Genomic DNA, 15,107 nt, shown 5'->3' with positions numbered 1-15,107 from the left:
TAGATCCTGAGCTCGCTCCGATGGAGGCACAAGACGCCGCCGAGGTCGTCGAGCAGCTCCCGCACATCGACCATCGTGCTGACGAGAAGGTCCCGGATTACGAATCCAACGAGAACCACGGCGACGAGAAGCACGAGACGAACGAGAAGGCAGGGTCGCTGTCAAGCGGCGCGACCGTCGATGAGGTAGAGGTTGGCGACAAGGCCCAGCTGTATGACGAACGCGGCCGTGAGAAGGTCCTCGAGACCGCCGAGGACTTCAGTCGGGCCCTGGTCAGCGGCGACGATGACCCGGATCTGATGATACACACGTTCCGCATGTGGTTCACCGGCGTTGGGCTGGCTGTGTTCGGAGCCGTACTCGGGATGCTCTTTGTGAGTGTCATGCAGAGCACCACGGTTCGTGAAGTCGATGGCTGACTTGTTGCGAAGCAATTCCGGCCGCAAGTCATTTCGGTCTCTGCGCTGTTTCTTCAACTACTCGCCTACATGATCGGTCGGTTCTTTGAAGCTGTGATTCCAGGCCCTGGGAGTCGATGGAACAACGGCAATCGCCTCTGGAAATTCCTGAACCCAGGACCGTTCAGTAAGCGCACGGTGACATTGATTCCTTCCTTGTTTTGACGCAAGTTCACTTCCAGACATCAAGGAACACGTCGCTGCTCAGATCCTTGCCAACACGGCCGCGTACGTATGATGTATTGCAAGCGATGACTTTTTATGAGTGCTCATAGGTCTACACAGAACAGCAGCGCAGGCTGTCTTTGTCTTTGCATCCGACGATCTCTTCTACGGCATCACTGTCAACGTGGGTTAACACAGACATGCCTGCACACTGCTCGCCTTGCTAACGCCACATGTATCAGCCTGGCAATGCAATCTTCACGCTACTCGCCTCCCAGCTTATTGGCTACGGATTTGCGGGGATGTTCCGTGCGTAGTCTTCACTACGATGTCTCCACACATGAAGCTTGACTGAGATCTCCTTAGGCGCATTCTTGGTGTACCCCACGACCATGCTCTACCCGCAGACGCTGATCTATGTTAACCTCTTCGACGTCCTGCACCGAGGCAAAGGCGATTTGCTTCAGGGCAAACGGTTTGTGGGTCCAGCGTACTCTGTGGGTCACCGTTTGACAGATGGCTCGGCATGCACACAGGTTCCGTTTCTTCTGGATCGTCACATTCTTGATGTGAGTCGCTCCAATTCTTGGCTTCGATATGACTCTCAACTTTGCGGGCCCGACCAGCTTCGTGTACGAGGTGAGTGACTCATGCAGCGTGCCATTAGCGCGCAATTGTACTTGATCGCGGCTCATCATACAAATTCAAACTATAGTGGTTCCCTGAGGTGTGTGCATATCTGCTGCTGCGCATACGAACGGAGGATGGCTGAACAAGAGTACCCATATAGTGGATCGCGCCCCTGCTCGGCTCGTTCAACATCGTCTGTCTTTGCGCGCGCAACTCGGATTGGGTGTCGTACATCTTCGGAGGCGCAGAGGGAAACGAAGGCATGGGCTTGATGGGTTTCGGTCTTGACTGGGCCAGTACGTCTCCATCATATTTGCTCGCTGGTCGCAGTTTCCGACGACTTCACAGATATCACGAGTGCGCCGTTCTACCAGCCTCTGGCGACACAGATCTCCAGTGAGTAGATTGGCGCCGCCTGACTGCACGGGCGCCAGGCATGTGAACTGACTGCGTCCAGCATACGTCGGGTGGGCAATCAACTACGTGCTCCTTCCCGCTATCTTCGCGTCGAACGCATGGTGAGCTGGGACAATCGCCCGTCTTGCGTCAGACTATTCTCACGCATGAATCAGGCACTCGCAGAACTTCCCATTCATCTCTCAGGTATGTGTTCCTGACATCGGTGGAATCTCGGTTGTCTGACATTGAGGGGACACCGCTCGCAGAACTTGTGAGTCTTCGGAGGACATCGGTTATCGTGGTATATTGACGCCGGGGCTCACCGCCTTACAGGTTCTGTGAGTACGCTGGCGCCATATTGTGTCACTTCGTTTTCTAAATATACTCCACGCAGTTGAGAATGGCACGATCTACGACCAAAACCTTATCCTGACAGCGTCAGTACCAAAAGATCTTGCGCTGCGCGCCGATTACTCACGTATGGAAATGCCTCTGTAGCGACCAAAGCCTGAACAAGACGGCCTACGAGATTGTTGGACAGCCATGGCAGAGTGGATCTACTGTCGTGTGTACAAGCCGTAGGAGGTGTCAGTGAACATTGACGTAAGGTTGCTTGACAGATTTACAACTTTGGTATCAACCTTTCCATCGGAGCGATGTTCGTGCACATTGGGCTCTGGCATGGAAAGGAGGTATGTCCATGCACAATTTCTCTGGGGAGAGGCTTACGCGAGTGGATGTCTAGCTCTGGACAGCGTTCTATGACTAGTACGTCTCCACAATGCTGATTTGGTCGGACGGCTAGTAACTTAAAATTGTCGGACAGCTTGAGGAACAAGCCCGTCACTGATCTGCACTATCAGAAAATGCAGGTGCGTACATGCCCTGATTGCTGATTGTGTCTCAGTGATTCAATGTGAGTGCAGATCTACAAGGAAGGTACGTTACGATGCATATTTGGTGAACCCGAGCAAGCCTCATGCATGGTCGTGCGTAGTTCCGCTGTGGTGGTACGGCGCTGTCACTCTCGGAGGTAAAGTCCTCTCCTCTGGACATTGCCTATACTTACTGTCATTGCTCACGGCGCTCGCGACCAGCGTTCATAACTGCTAGTGAGTAGAAACAAATCGGTAAAGAAGGGTGGAGCTCTGATCCCGTACATTAGTGGTCTGCGCTTACACTGAGCACTCGGGGTACGTTTCCTCTGGCATTGGGTAGTACATGAGCGCTGCTCACGGCGGCTCTTATTTTAGCTTGCCTTGGTGGGCGTTGATTGTCGCTCTCCTGTTCGCTGCCATGATCCTGCCCTTTTACGGCGCTATGTCTGCTGTCGCTGCGTAAGTACCGAGGTCCAATAGCTAGTTCTAGCAAGCAGGATTACTGAATGGTGCCAAACAGCTGGTCGACTGGTATCACGAATCTATTCCAAATCCTTGGTTCGGCTTTAATCCCGGGTTCCTCTCAGGGGAACATGGTAAGAGAGCATTTCCACTCACGTGTTGTATTCACAGTGTTGTTTGCAGTACTTCGAACTCTACTCGAGTCAATCACTCATCCAAGCTGCCAGTATGCTGAGTGACCTTAAGCTCGGCCAGTATACAAAACGTGAGTCTCCCCATGGGTTCACTGTTAGCGCGATTAATGAGATCCCCTGTATCAGTGCCTCCTCGGGTCAGTTATTTGTTCCACGGTCGAACCTAGTGAAGGGGTTGTAGCTGAATGTTGTATGCAGGTAACATTCTCGGTGCAGATGGCAGGAACGATCATCGGTGCATTGCTCAACTGTGAGCTGTCTCTTGACTTGCGCTCGTTATCGATTGCTAATCATCTCTTCCAGACGTCATCATGCAGACGGTTGTTCAGAATGAGCGAACTATTCTGGTCTGTCAGTCATTCTGATGCATGACTTGTCAATTGACGCGAAGATGCACAGCTGAGCAATGAGGGTACCCGAGTATGGAGTGGACAACAGATCCAGTCGTACAACGCGAATGGTAATCAGTGCTTATCACGGCAGCTAGAATTCATACTGATATCGCTGTCAAGCCATCCTCTGGGGTGCCTTGGGCAAGGAGATTTGTACGTATGGTTATTGTGCCCCACTGAGCAGTACTCAATCTGCTCTAGACGGACCAGGAGGCCCATACTTCATCGTTCCCCTCGGTCTTGTTATCGGTCTCGTGTTGCCTATTCTTCCTTGGTATATCTATAGGCGCTTCGGCTGGGCATGGCTCAAGCACGTCAACACGGCAGTACTAGCAGGTACGCGCTGTGTGCAATATTTCAACGTGTCATGATTAACCCCATATGTTCTTCAGCATGCATCGGTGACCTAGCCGGTGGAACCAACGGATACATCAACACTTGGATGTTGATCGGGCTAACGTCTCACTTCTACATCCGGAAGTACCGCGCTGGTTGGTTTAGGAAGTACAATGTACGTTGCACTCCGTATCAGTCCATTTGAATGACTTGTTCATCCCTCACTTCACTAGTATCTGTTCGGCGCCGCTGTAGACGGAGTGCGTGCCATTGTCATGAGCGAGATGGAGGCAGTTCTCACTGACCACAAACTACTCACAGGGCTCACAAATTTTCGTCTTCATATTCTCGGTAAGTCTGGCTACAAAAGCTAATGAAAATGCAGCTGACGACTTCTATGAAGTTTGCGTTGGCAGGTGCGGGTGGTGTCACGGTTGCGTTCCCGAAGTAAGTGGCTGGGTGATACCTCCTGGGTAGTGACGCTCACACAGGTTTACTAGCTGGGCCCTGAACCCCGTTGGAAACGCGGTGAGATACGGTCAATCGCTCTATTATGATGCGCATTTCTGACCAAAGATCTCTAGGACTACTGCAAGGTCACGCAGCAAGAAGGCTAATAACCGGGTCACACTACGCCGTTGAGTTTGCTTCTGTCGCTTCCTGCGAGCAATGTATTATCTAGAGTGTATCGAATCTCATCATAAATTGTCTGGTTCTTCCTGTACATGCAGTCCTGTTGTCGTCGTCAGAAGGTACGGCAACATTGAATGTGATGTGACCGGACCGAACCGACTCGGAGTAATTCCGAGATGCATGAGGAATAGCTGAGGCGCAGGACCGTCACACAAACCGTAGGAGCATAAGCCACCCATTCGAGTTCACTATTGAGGGAATTCACAGCCTGAGTGGGGACGCCCACAAGGAGGGTTAGGCATCATGCTCGTCCAATCCACGTCGAGTGATGCATGCGGAGGTGATCCACTCCTCGCTTTCCCAAATATCTCTATCACTGTGTATGCGATTGTACTTCGACCGGTTTATTGTAGACGAGACATTGTAGAGATCCTCGACGACTGCTCTTCAACTACGACTGCATACTAATACATTGTGAATTCTGCGCTATCAGGCTACGTAGCCCCCTCGGGTCTTTTCCTCCTCCTCGTCTTCCTCACTTTCTTCTCCTTCTCTGCCATAGGCTCTCCTCGCGTTCAACCGCAACGCACCTAAATACTAACACCCCTACCACGGTTTCCAACCCTCTTAGTGTGTCCCTGAAGCCGGCTGGCAGTTTGTCAATGACAGACGTAGACGGGAATGGTTTGGCGTTGTCCGTGCGCTCCAGTAGAAGACTGAGGGATTCCAGACGTAACCCACCATCAACCTCGATGCGCTTCTGTAGTGCCGCACGGAGCTCCTGGAGCATATCCTCGACGTCATGTATGTCCCGCGGCCGATACAGCCTATACCGCAGATCAAGCTCGCGCAGGCATGCGCAGGGGGTCCCCGTCTGTGTTGGCTCGAATGCAGGAGGGAAGTCGCATGGCGTTCCTCCCATGATCTCGAGCGACTTGACGTTTGGGAACGCAGCCAGCATGCGAACCCAGGTCTCGAGGCCGACCTGATTCGCCATACCACGAATGACGAGGGTCTCCACGGATGCTGAGAACACGTTGCCAAGCTCAGCGATAATACGTTTCTCAGTGTCGTCCCGATACTTCATATGCCATTGGCCAGTTAAACGATGCTTCAAGAAGAGGGATGGTGCTGAGGGGGATCTGAATGGGAAGTCCAAGGGCACTGTGTGGTGCGAAGACCTCCGGTGCGTCAGGTCCCAGAACTCCGTGCGTTCCATGTCGGCGTAAATGATAAGGCTGGTTTCAGAGTCACGACGCTCCTCGAGCTTATGCCACACCATTACGTGGCGTGCCTCACCGAGAGCGGGCAGATTTCTCGTGTCCGTTGGAAGGAAAGCCTTGAGGACCGGCCGATCTTCTGAGGGCGAGTCGGAGTAGGCTGATGAGCTCGGCTGGAGCGATGCACGAGCGCAGCGTGGCAGTGAGATTCTCGCAAGCAAGTTCTTGATACCCTTCCCGTTTCCTGATAATTGGATGTGTCGCATCCGAGGTAGTGACATAATGCGATCCACTTCGTGCTGATTCCGTCTGTCCAGTCGGCCGAGTCCCTCATGGGCGAAGTCGCAGTTAAATGCCTCCAAGGAGGCGCATGCTTTCAGGACGTTCAGAAGAGATGCGAAGGGTCCATCTTCAGGTAATTCTACGAGGCAAAGCTTCAAGGACGTTAACTGCGAGAGTGGCAATTTAGTCCAGTCGGGTGTGACCCGAGTCAAGGACAGGCTCCGGAGATACGGAAGAGGGCCAGGGGTCCACGGCAGAGGAGACTCTGCCACCTCTACGTCCAACGAACACAGCGCGGGTATTGAGCCGTCGAGTACTTGCCAGAGTGAGCTCGTCTCACTGTCGTGGTGAATGTCAATATAGAGATCGATGCTCGTGATTCGTGAATGATGCGAATCTAGAAGGGGGTGATGGCAGAGAAGTCGATCTTGGCCCGCTCGAGGTACTCCAATTGTGGCTCCGGTCGTGGTAGATGCATACTGAGGCCTGCACCGCGCGAGCGATCAAGGCAGAGTGTTATAAAGCGTGGGCTCGCCGACAGATCGATGTTGGTCCATAGAACAGGTGTATTCAAAGTGACGTCCCTCCAATACTGGCATACACCGGTGGCCGCCGTCATCCAGGCGCCGCTATCATCTGACGCGGAAGCAAGGCGCAGGATTTCGACCAGAACCTCGTTCGGCAGCGTGTTCACGGGAGAGTCGAGTTGAATGCAGATTGCAGGTTCAGCAAGTAGCGCCGCACAGCGAGCGTCTTGGAGGTTATCCAGTCACGAACTTGCTCAGCGGTGCGGTCCTGTAACTGCATGCGGTCTTCTTTCGGTAGCATGAGCAGCGCACCATTCGTGGAGCCCGGCATTGCGAATCGAAGATGCCACCTAGCAAGCATAATCCATCATCAGCACCGTGTCCGGATGTCATAGTAGAGAAGGCTGGGCCGGTGTTGGGTATGTTGACGCACCTGCTTGCGATCTTAGTGAAGCGTAGATAGTCAAGCTACGTTGTTGCCGATGCTAATCGTTCCGCAGAGCCGACTGCACCTCTTCTGTGCTACACGAGGACGGACCACAGTATCCTGGTGAGTCAACGATTCTCGCGCCGCAAGGAACGCTGGCCCATACAATTGTCCTTGACGGAGTTCTTACAGCAGAACCTTGCTCAGTTCCTGGGTATGCCTGAGACACTAAACAGCGGTGAGTTCGCCAATTAGAAGTCCACATTGAGGATGCTTTACGCGTACATCTATGGTACAAGTTTGTTACGTTACGTCCAGGGCGCAAACGAAGATGCGACCTGAATCCGAGTGGGCAGAGTAGGGTGGGAGCCAGACTAGTGGCTTGAGTAAGTAGCAAAGGATCGGATTAATGCAAACGTCCGCCATTGTGGCGCAAGCTCACGCCGAAGATGGAATGAGTGCATGTAAGTACTTAAGTAGTACTGACGCCGGCCGGGATCTCGGCCACCTAAGGAGTCGATGCGGGCCTTCGGGTCCATGTTTACTTCGACTGCTTGGGTGAGTATCTGGGACCACGTTAGAACATCCTATGTATGCAGGAAAATTGCTAGAAGAATTTATTGACCACTGGGTCGAAGGTAGTAAGCACTTTCGTGACAAGAATCCTGGGAACCAGATTGACTACGAAGTCGGCCATGCAGCCAGAGCTGGCCCGCTACAAGGCTTAATATTATCCGAATCAGCATATATGTACTCCAGAATGTCAATAGATATATCCCCAGTAATTCAGCAGCTGTTCAGCCCGAGATACAAGCACAATGGCTGAATACTGTCGATGGGTTGAGAATATGCACTCGGCACTTACCATATATGGACAGCATCGTACAGACTGATTTTTTCTACCTTCAGTTCGTACTGTATTGGCTTGAGGTAGTGTATATACATTGTACAGATAGATAGCTCGACCCTAGTATTTTTTTCGTGGCTAGAGGACAGGTTGCAGTAGACTAGGAGTGCGATGACCGACTGCCTAGGGTGGCCGAGATCCTGGCCGGCGTCAGTATGTGCAAATTACTTATTTAGTAGAAGCTGTAATTTATCCATATTCACGCCACGCACAAGGCCCCTATATAAGTCACAGCAACAGGTAAGTATCGTAACACAGTGTACTTGGGACACGCATGAAGTGTATGTACTCGGTGACTGACCAGGATTATTGGCAGTACTTGTTAGATACTACCAACGACATTGAGTGCAGTCCAGCGTATACGTACGCCTACCTAGCTTAAGTTCCTCCCTGCTGTCTTTGAGTAAACTACAGCCCCGCGCGATATCAGCTATGTACAGAGCATCTTGGTTGAGACATGGCCGTGCAGGCATGGTTCAACAGCCAGAAATACGTAGACACCAAGTAGTGCGGGCAGGAATGCACAGGATGTGGTCAAGCACCATGCATCCGAGACATCCATCCACTCGATCACCTTCTCCCAATCATGCCAGGCCAGCCCACATGCATCTCGGACTTTCTCGCACACGACACGTCGTCCAACTCATGGGTATTAGAACCCCCTGAACCCAATTGAAAGCTATATGAAATACACAAGGGCAAAATCAACATACGGGACCACCCCGCTCGGCGAGCACGCGACGAAACATTCGTCCATCCTGTGCCCGGCGGCGAGCCGTCCCGCGCGAGAAGGACAAATGGTCGAAAGGGGCCAGAGACGTCGACGTAGGGACAACAGAGAAGGGTCAGAGGGGCGGAACCGCGTGGGGTGCGTACGGGTTATGGGGGCTTTGGGCAAGATGTGTGTATTTGAGTGTGGAGAAAAAATAGCAGTGAGAGGAACTGAACTATATCGCGACCGTGGCATGAAGGGAAGTGAGTGCTCGTGAGTTGCAGGATTGCGTAAGGCGTGATCGTCTCTTAGACGATAATGCAATGCCGTTTCTTCTTGACCACGGGTGGTTCAAGCGCAGCGACAATTGCCTGGAGCGCGGGTCAGCGGCGAGGGAACGCCGAAGGGCGATATAGGCTCACCTCGTCGAACACGTTCTTCAGTCCCTTCTGCGTCAATGCCGAGCACTCTACATACTTGACGGCGCCCAGTTCCCGCGCAAGCCGCTCGCCCTGGTCTGGGGTGATGGGGCGCTGCTTCTGCCTCGCCAGTTTCTCCAGTACCTGGGGGTCGTCCCGCAGATCGACCTGCGTGCCGACGATGAGGCAGGGCACGCCGGGACAGTGGTGGTGCACCTCAGGGAACCATTTCTCCTTCACGTTCTCGAACGACGGTGGCGACGTCACACTGAAGCACACCAGGAACACGTCCGTCTGGGGGTATGATAATGGTCGGAGACGGTCGTAATCCTCTTGGCCTGCGGACGGGTGAGAGACACGCGAAAGGGAGGAAGGCGCCGAGTTCAGAGGGGGCCGGCTGCAGAGCAGGGGAGAAAGCAGGCGTACCAGCCGTGTCAAACAAGCCCAGCGTATACGGGTCATCGCCGATCATGACGGTGACGGCATAGTTGTCGAACACCTTGCGAGCTTCTCAATCAAGCATGCTCTGACGTGGTGGCGCGGGGGGACTCACAGTGGGCACGTACTCGCTGGGGAACTTGTTCGTCGTGTACGAGATCAGCAGGCAGGTCTGGCGGGGCGCAGTGCGTTTAGCCAGTCAGTCATACCCAGAAAGAGAGGGGGCACACCTTGCCGACCGCACCATCTCCCACCACTACGCACTTGATCGTCTGCATATCTCTCCTAGGTATCTATCGCTGTACGAGGTTGTTCTACAGACGGAACCCGTGGTCAGCATCTCGCAGCGGTCCAGACCAGTTCCAAATCGGCCGAGCGCGGTTCCCAGGGGTTGCGTGTTTGGACTCGGAACGCGTTGTCATGCATAGGAGTTTCTCTGCGTGCGGTCGCGTGGCAGACTACGAAATGAACATCAGCTCACCTTGCTGTACGCAGCGCGGGTGCTGCTGAGCGGCGAAGCGGAAGCCTTCAAGAATCAAGGATAGCCCGTCGAGGATATTCTATCTGCGAAACGAACCAGGGCGCGGTCTCAGACCAACCTGTGCGGGGAGTTACTCGTGCGGGGGAAAGACGGCCGCGAGGGCGGACGCACCTGTTGAAAAGCGAGTAAGGAGGACTGGAGACTGCGCTTGGACGACGGCGGCCGACGACGAGCAGGACGGGCGAAAGTGATGGCCAGGCTGCCTTGCGGAGTCCTGACAACAACCAGCCCATCGCTTCACTGCCCGCACACAACGCCTGCCCTGAACGGCCTCGCTGTATTCCTTTTCCGGGATTAACCGTCCGCTTATGGACCTTATCCCCCACTTATCACACCCCGCGCCGGGTTATCGGGGGGTTATCGGGCTGTCTTGGGAAAGCGTGCTACCCCGCCCAGGACGAGTGCCACCCATACTGTGCCTTACTGGCAACTGCGCTCACAGCATTGTGGCCTCGAACAAGAGCGCTGTGCTACGAACAGCAGGGGCTGAGACTGATTCAGTTGAGCAAGACAGGAGTCGCTGCGATACCGTAACCTACGACCGCCATGGCGAACACGACAACCGTGATGGACCCGTCCAAGTCAGTGCAGAATTCAGCCAAGCTGAGTGCGAGCGTAGCGAGTACTCATGCAGAGTAACGCAGGTGGAAGAACCTGCCGCCGCCACCAAGCTTCAGTGTGCTGCATGCATCGGTGCGTAACCAATCCTACGCGGTCCTACACGTACTCATAGAGCGGGGTTCGTACGAACAGCACAAGTCGCAACCCAAATCTTCGCAAGCCGCGTCGAAGCAGTCGTATGAAAGCCTGAAGACGAAACGCGCATGGGACTTCGCCATCGCCCCAGCGAAGTCGCTGCCCATGCAGGCGTTCATGCTCTACATGTCCGGCGGCGGCGTGCAGATCTTCAGCATGGGCATCGTCTTCATGCTCCTCAGCAGCCCCTTCAAGAACATCGCCACCATGAACACGGGTACGTTCCTCGTTACCGTTCTCGTTCGCCTTATGCCAGGATTAACGAGGGTCCGTAGCGTTTGCCCCCTTCGCGCCGAGCTCAGCGCCCCCAAAGGCGTTCTCGACGCTCGCGCTCCAGAAGGTCGTGTATGTCCTGTGCAGCATCCTGACGCTGGCACTGGGGCTGTGGAAATGCCGTTCAATGGGCCTCCTTCCCACGGGCACCGGAGACTGGCTCGCGTTTGAGACGAGAGGACAGGTATGTTGTCTTCTCATCTCGAGACCGTTAGCCCGTTGACATGATGTGACTACAGCCCCCAGAAATCGTCCTGATGTGATCTATCCCAGCCTCTTGATCTTGCGGCGTCGCCCCCATAACTGTAACCTACCAATGCGGATCATACCATGCATTCAGACGAATGCACTCGGAATTCGAGGGCTCCAACTTTAAGCAGCAGCCCACAAGGTTCGCAGAGCGCAATGTCGTAAACATTATGGTCCATTTCGATAAGCAAAGTGTCCGAATAGGCTGAGGTCATGTAAGTTGTCGTACATCGGTCCCACAACGGAACAAGCATGGAAGCGACGCGATGCCAGAACATTCCTCGGATACAGTAAAGTAGCCAAAAGGTTCGTCGTGAGAACTATACCAGCTCGGAACCGAGGCTGAACGTCCTACTCGCGTAAGGGAACAGACTACGGATTATAGGTCGAAGCCGAGCAGCGGATGGGACGGGTGGTAAGGGTCTAGAGTCTATGATAGGGTCTAAAAGTCTATGGCGTAGCGATATTGCAGCATCATTGATCATTCGCCGAAGCGGGCAGAAAGCTGAGGGCGATGGCAAGGAAAGCCGGTGCAAGTGAGCAATGGTTCTGTGTTTCCAGACGCGTACTACTCACCATTGAATGCAAGCCAAAAAGATATCGTCGTTAGATGGTAGGAACTGCGACATGGAGGGTTTACGCCGGGGTAGGAGCAGCGAACGACCTATATCCACAATTCGCATCAGTTACCCCGCGGGACTTTCGTGCAAAGACTGCGATACTCACGGGCTACGCTTCCAAGCAGCAGAGGGCTCTCCGCGCTTCCAAACAGCAGAGGGTTCACCCCGCTTCCACACCGCAGAGGGCTCTCCACGCTTCGCAACCTGCGACGGCTCGCCACGCTTCCACACGCCGGAGGGCTCGCCACGCTTCGCGAACCTGGCCGGGGTCGAGCCGTCGCGACGCTTCATCTCGAACTGCTTGAGGGAGCGTTTCGCGGCCTGGCGTTCATTGACGACGCGCACGGGGGTAGCGCCGGCGACGTCGATGAGGAGCGCGCAGAAGAGCGCGAGGAGGACGAACAACAGGCGAGTCTGCATCTTCTCGGTTGAGGGCGGTCGTTGGTCGGCGGACGTTCAGTCTGAGGGGGCAGACTTGGGGAACGGGCGACAGTGACGGGCGAACGGGGGACACGTTGTTCCGTGAAGGAAGGGCGAGCGGGGCGGGGCAGATTATATATCGATCGCTCGGTTGGCAGCCACCGGGGCGCGCGGCAGTCTGTTCGGGGCACTGCGCCCCAGCCACCGCAGAAAAAAAAGACAAACGTGGCCCGTGCGCGCCGGGCGATAAGACCCCCGAAGAGAAGACGCAGCGGCCATGACGCACCGGGGACGCCAAGAAGTGGCGCCAGGCTTGGAATACAGATTGTTGGCCGATGCAGATGAGGGCGCTGGTGCTGCTCCAGGCGACGGCTACCGTTCCGCCCAGCTCAAGGCCGTGTAATCGGCCCTCCCGCGCAGCATGCTGTAGCTCGGCATCGATGCAGACATCATACAGTGGCTCTGCCGACCGCGCGGGGGCGTTGTGCGCCCCTGTCTGTCAAGCTCGATTTCGGGGCACTGGCCAAGAAAGAGGACACTGCACGGTGGACTGGATGAACCTAAGACGGAGTGCATTCCCCGCATATACGTTTCGCATCCGAGTTACAGTTGTCGCGCTCGACATACGTGCGCTTGGGAGGCGTGCCGATTCCCGAATGTATGGGTTTCCACTAGTACTTATCGCAAGCTAGTACAGCGCGCCCGCCCACGACGCACAACCCTGAGGGTGATTGCGAGAGGCCTGACTGCAGGTGCGGTTTGGGAGGCCCGAGTGCTGCCCGAGTGGGTGGATGTGGGCGATATGATGAGGCCAGGGAGACGCCCGCGGGTCATCCGCAGAATTTGACATGCTGAACCGCGTTAACCAATGTAGAGCGAATGCCTAATAGAGAGCCCCTGACCCCGCGTTTGGCCTAGCCTAGTCTAGCCTCTGGGCAATGACAATCCTGTGCGATCGGTACTGTTGATCGGGCGAATGAGGCCGTACTATGGACGGCGATGTAATGGTGAGAGCGACTCACCACCGCCGAGGAGGACACGATCATGTCGGGCCCCTGCATACCCCGTTGACTTGTAGCAGGTTTGGAGACACGGATAAGTCCATTGGTGCTACAAGGTAGGCATTACGGTGTACGAGAAAACGTCCGTCATAGTATCCGAGTCGTCGGGTACTATAAACTCTGGTAGTACACGGAGCATGGCTGTCATCGAGGGCCGGTTTGGTCGCGTTATCGAGGCATAAGCAGAACGTGGTGGCTACACTGGTTCGAGAGTTCGTGAAAGGGTCCGGTCATGAAAAGCACCCGCTACGCGCAGACAACTCTTCGCGATCGTAAAGAGGATAGTCCAGGGGGTTGACGTTATTCGGAAGGGGAGATAGTAGCCCGCCTGTCTAGGACCTGTCGCAGAAATGAGTACCACAGCTTCCCGATAAACGACACGGGGCTTTTACCAGACTCCAAGCAGGTCAGGATTGGCTGCGCGCGGTGCTTCCGTGCGGATGGCTGGAGCCACATACTTTCTGTCATTTGCCACGGACATCAACTGAATGTCATTTGTGCCACGATCGGGTATTAAGCTCACCTAGACGGTGACGGAGAAGGTCGCGGAGATGGCGAAGGCGAAGCTCTAGCGTACAGACGTCGGATGGCGCCGCCGGGCTGCCCGCGCTTCATCTGGAACTGCCTCAACGCCTTCTTCTGCCGCACACCCTCCACAGGGATCGGCCGGGCCGCGGCCATCAGGAGTGCGCCCACCAGGACGACCAGGACGAGGAGGAACGACGGGCCCTTCATAGCGGTCGCTGCACAGTGCGCGATGCGTGGACGTGAACGGGGCGTCGTATAGCGGGCTCGGAGAGGGGACCGGGTCTACCGCACACGCGGGGCAGGTTTTATAGCGACCCATCGGCGGGCCCGTAGATGTTCATGTGCCATCTATAATGGGAAGCGCGGAGCCATGCTCAGCATGTGGGACTCGGACGTCAGCCAGAGCAGGCTAGCCAGCGTAGCGTACCGCCCAGCTCGCACTTGCGCTCCCGCGCGTCCGCTGTGAACACACGCGGAGACCGAACCCTACTGTACGCAGCTCAGCGCGCCCCGCCCGCACGGTCCCCTGTCAACGTAGTCCCTCCGACGCCGGTGCGCTGGGCAGGGCTAACGCTGCCCTTTGGCCGCAAGCGGGGAATTCTGGCCGGAGCATGGGACCCCGGTGGGGTAGGTTGTTAGCCATCCCGTCATAGGAGGCGCTGTTACGCACATCGACGGTGACGATGAGCTGAATCAGACTTGATCATCTGTAGCCTAGCTCCGCGTGTCCTCCAGCATATGGCCGCCGTGCCGGCCAGCCGAGAGCAGAGAGCCCATCGACAGCGAGACAGCGTTTGCTGGATGCTGCTGAACTTTGTTCAGTGATGTTGACCCTGACAGGCCTGAGAAAGACGATGGATGACTTGAGCTTGATGAACGGCCCTCTCGAGACTCGAGACTCGAGCCGGATCGGAGACTCCAGGCGCGCGCAGTAGCAGAATTACCAACTGCGAACCCATTGAATCAGCGACCAGAACAGTGAGCGAAACGTACGACCACAATTTGACGTCCTAGCTTAACTCTAATGCTGCCTAGTCAGTCCCGTAGCTACAAAGAAGGCCGAAGATGAGTGAAGTAGGTGACAAGTGGCACAAGCGCCTGAGCGCATACGCCACAAATCAGCCATATTGAGTAACTTGAGTTCTGTAGCGGCCCGGTTCGGGGACAGCCACGTATGAGT

Source organism: Fomitopsis serialis (assembly GCF_022376445.1).
Source record: "Fomitopsis serialis strain Sig1Antser10 chromosome Unknown B0H18scaffold_180, whole genome shotgun sequence".
Taxonomy (NCBI): domain Eukaryota; kingdom Fungi; phylum Basidiomycota; class Agaricomycetes; order Polyporales; family Fomitopsidaceae; genus Fomitopsis; species Fomitopsis serialis.
Note: the sequence above shows the minus strand (reverse complement) of the source record.